The 3,925-nt window shown below is 41.4% G+C and overlaps 1 protein-coding gene across 1 annotated transcript in view; it reads left to right on the plus strand.

Moving 5' to 3' along the window:
* Positions 1–3,437: 3,437 nt before the first annotated feature.
* Positions 3,438–3,925, plus strand: part of TMEM184B (transmembrane protein 184B) — a 38,001-nt gene continuing 37,513 nt past the window's right edge. The window contains exon 1 of the mRNA XM_072421243.1: positions 3,438–3,656. The gene's annotated coding sequence lies outside the window, so the exon portion shown is untranslated. The remainder of the gene's footprint in view (positions 3,657–3,925) is intronic.

Consider the following 3,925-nt stretch of genomic DNA (forward strand, 5'->3'; position numbering starts at 1 on the left):
AATCCTTCAAATCTGAGAGACCCGGAGCAGCTGGCAAAGGAAGACTGTAAAAGACTGTTGTTACAGAAAGGAATTAACATCAGTTATTTCTTCCAAAGGGGTTCTACCAGGTATTAGGTTGAGGATGCCAATAATTTTGTTCAGACCATTTTTGACGTTTTGTGTGGAATGAAAAGTGTTTTTTTCTCTGCTTTTTTGGGTTCTTCCAGGGCCAACAAAAGAAATAAACATGACAATACCAAAACAGTTGTAATTTCAACAATTTCTAGAAGTGATGCATTTTCTGACAATAATGTCAGGGTACACGTTTAGTTGAAATTTTGAAATGGCACCACATCCTATGTATATACATTTAAACCCAGTTTCTTGTTTTATCAGGACTTCTCAGGTGCCCATCAATAGAATCTCCAATAATAAAATGATAAACTACCAATTTATTGTGTATAACGTATCAATCGCATCAATTTTATCTATGTATTATAAAGCAAAAGCAAAGAAGTAAAGCATCTTGTTATTTAATTTCCATTTATAACTTTAATGAGACCATTGAGACAGAAACTGCACCTTTTGTTCTGATGTTTAAATTGCATACCTTAATATTTCCTCAAGGAACCATCAGACATATTTTCAAAAAAAAAAAAAAAAAGTGTAAAAAAGTAAAAATACACTTTTTTGTTTTTTGGAAAATATGTCTGATGCTTTACCTCTTTGCTTTTGCTTTGGAATACATGGATAAAATTGATGCAATTGATACGTTACGTCCTTCTGAGGAAGCCTACAGGTGAAAGGACGATAGAATAGGAATGCAAAGACAATGTTATACATGTAATGTATTATGTAATGATGGATATGTATTCATATAAGTTGTTTTGATTGTTTTTACAATTTCATACAATAAATTTGATATTTTTATTGTTGGAGATTCTATTGATGGGCACCTTAAATGTCCTGATAAAACAAAAAACTGGGACTAATGCAAGGGTGCCAATATTTTTAGCCATGACTGTATGTGTCTTGGAGCATACTTTAAATAACCCAATTGGAATATTATCAGAGCTGGATATATTTATATCCATTCCTTTTTAATGAGATATTTTGGGCAAATGATGTAAAATATATATATACTTGGAGGGCATGATATTTGTGTAACAGCTACAGTAAGTCCCACACAAGATGGTATTTACACAATATATATCTTATACTTTGCTACATTCTATGAATCTTACTTTGTATTGTGTGGGTTAAACTAGAAATTGCTTTTATCCCTGCATCTCATACAGTAATGTATTTCCATGACGCTGTTGTCCTCATTGTTGTTTATGTTCCATGACAGGTGGTTTGACTCTCATCACCACAATTAGATTTCTCTGTGTATGGCCAGTGAAAGGTTATGTATAATGAAAGAAGTGTACACATGGTGGGCCAGCTGGAATATACTAATGTTTAGCTTTGTAAATTTCCTGATTTATTTTTAAATTGTATACACACAATGATGATGGGCAGCACGGTGGCTCAGAGGTTAGCACTTTGGCTTTTGCAGCGCTGGGTCCCAGGTTCGAATCCCGGCCAGGGCATTATCTGCATGGAGTTTGCAGGTTCTCCCCACGTTTGGGTGGGTTTCCTCCCACATTCCAAAAACCTGCAATTAGGTTATTTGGCTTCCCCACAACTGTGTTAATATCATATGACTATGGTAGGGACATTAGATTGTGAGCTCCTTGGAGGGACAGCTAGTCACATAACTATGGACTTTGTACAGCGCTGCGTAATATGTTGGTGCTATATAAATACTGTGTAATAATATTCATGTATGCACAGTGTAAATATGTATATATATTATTTACTTGTATTTATATAGTGCTGACATAATACACAATGGTTTACAAAGTCCCTAGTCATATCCCTACCATAGTCATAATCACAGTTACTTTTTTGAGGGGAAGCCAATTAAACTACTGCATGTTTTTGGGATGTGGAAGGAAACCCATGGAAACACAAAGAGGACATGCCAAGATTCGAACACACGTCTATTTATAAACTGTAAACTGACATTCAATATTGATATTCACAGGTAGAGAATCTTCAGGTCCATGTCACATCAAAGGCAGTAACTGATTCTCCACTGGGGAGTGTTTAAAGTGTACCTAAACTCAGAATTTTCACTTACCATAAAATGGTAGAGAACCCATTTATGTAGGGTAAAAATTCTGTTTTTTTTTTAGGTGCAAACGTGCAGCACCGCCCCCTAATTCTTGGCCACCTAGGTGGTTGAGAATGAATAGGAGCGCAAATCCTCCTGGGTTACCTACGTCAGGCATCTCGGGCATACGCAGAAGGAGCCTTTTTGCTCAAAGAGAAAAATTTGCCAATCACACGCATGCGCAGTGAGAATGACAAATTTTTTTTTCATCCAACATCACCTGATCTCGCGCCTGGGTTGAGTGACGTACGATGAAGAATCCAGAAGAGAAGACGAAGATGGCGGCGCCCGGGACAAATGCCGAGACGTTGCGGGACCTGATGCCAGACACCCCTGGAGTGACCAGGAATGAAGGTGTGTTTTTGTTTTATTTTTGAGTATAGTTTCTCTAAACACAAAAACCTTCCAAAACAAAAAAAAAAACACTTATCTTCAATACCGCAGAGCAGTTGATCCGTCCAGAGGTTTATTCCATCGGGTCGCATGTCATCTTTGGGCCAGCGAGCTAGGTGCCGCCATCCTCTCTCTGCTCTTCTGGGTTCCTATTCCTACATGGGTTGTGTGACGTTGGTATCCCTGAGACTCTGCGCGCCCATTCATTCTCCACCGCCTAGGCGATTGAGAATTAAGGGGGCGGGGCTGCATCCTTAAAGGGTGCTGTACTCAAAAACAACACCACCAGAATTTTTACCTTACATAAATAGGTTGTCTTCAGTTTAATGTAAAGTGAAAATTCTGGGTTTAGTACGCTTTAAGGGAATGCAGGATGTGGCCCGTGCAGTGTGAGATCGGGTGATGTAGAAGAAGAGAGAAGATGGCGGCCCCTGGTGCTTCCTTCGAACCTGATGGATGCCGGGACGACGTGGGACCCGATGGAACGGACAGACTGGTCTGCGGGAGTACGGGTGATTTTATTGTTTTGGGTTTATTTCTGCTTTAAAACAACATTATGAACATCACATCTACATAATAATAACGTAAATGTCATATAGCTATGTACAATACACAGCTACATGAGGTAATAGTGCTGTGCTCACAGCCAGGCCTGCAATGAGCGCCTCGCCGATCACTTTCTGTTTACATTTCTCACCAGTTTCAGTGACGTAACCATCCCGCATCCTTTTAAAGTGACGCTGACGTCACATCGCAGCCACGCTCATTCATGTCTGGTGGGTGGAGACTGCAGGGATTGGATGACGTTCACAGTTGTCCATCTTGCCTTACGTCTCCATGCACACAGCGCTAGGCTGGCAGGCAGGGTACGGAGCAAGGCTGCGGCGCATGCGCGGAGTAGCGGATCCTGAGGCTTTGCATCACACAGCTGCTTAATGAGTGTATGAGCTGTGTGCTGTTGTCGGCCGCCCCCTGCACCTTGGCTGCTGCTGAGCGGCTCTCCGGTGTCCTCGTCAGCCTGCGCCGCTCTGGAGCTGAATGTCTGCTGCTTCTGCTGAAAACGGTGAGGTCGCCTTAGGCTTGTTTATGATAAATACGCGGTGTGTGCTCGGTGCTGATTGGCGGCACCTCACTCTACGACCTCTTGGCGCTTTATATAGGGTCGCCTGAGTGCCCTGGATACTGGCCTGTGATTGGCTGCTTCCTGCCTGTTGCTTGTGCTATGGCTGGCCTAGTGCTCCTCTCATCACCTTACTCCCTGTGCTCTACCATGGACAGGGGCCAATATTATTGTTAATAATAAACAGGATTTATATAGCGCTGACATATTAC

This window comes from Pyxicephalus adspersus, chromosome 8 (genome assembly GCF_032062135.1).
Source record: "Pyxicephalus adspersus chromosome 8, UCB_Pads_2.0, whole genome shotgun sequence".
NCBI classification, from domain to species: Eukaryota; Metazoa; Chordata; class Amphibia; order Anura; family Pyxicephalidae; genus Pyxicephalus; species Pyxicephalus adspersus.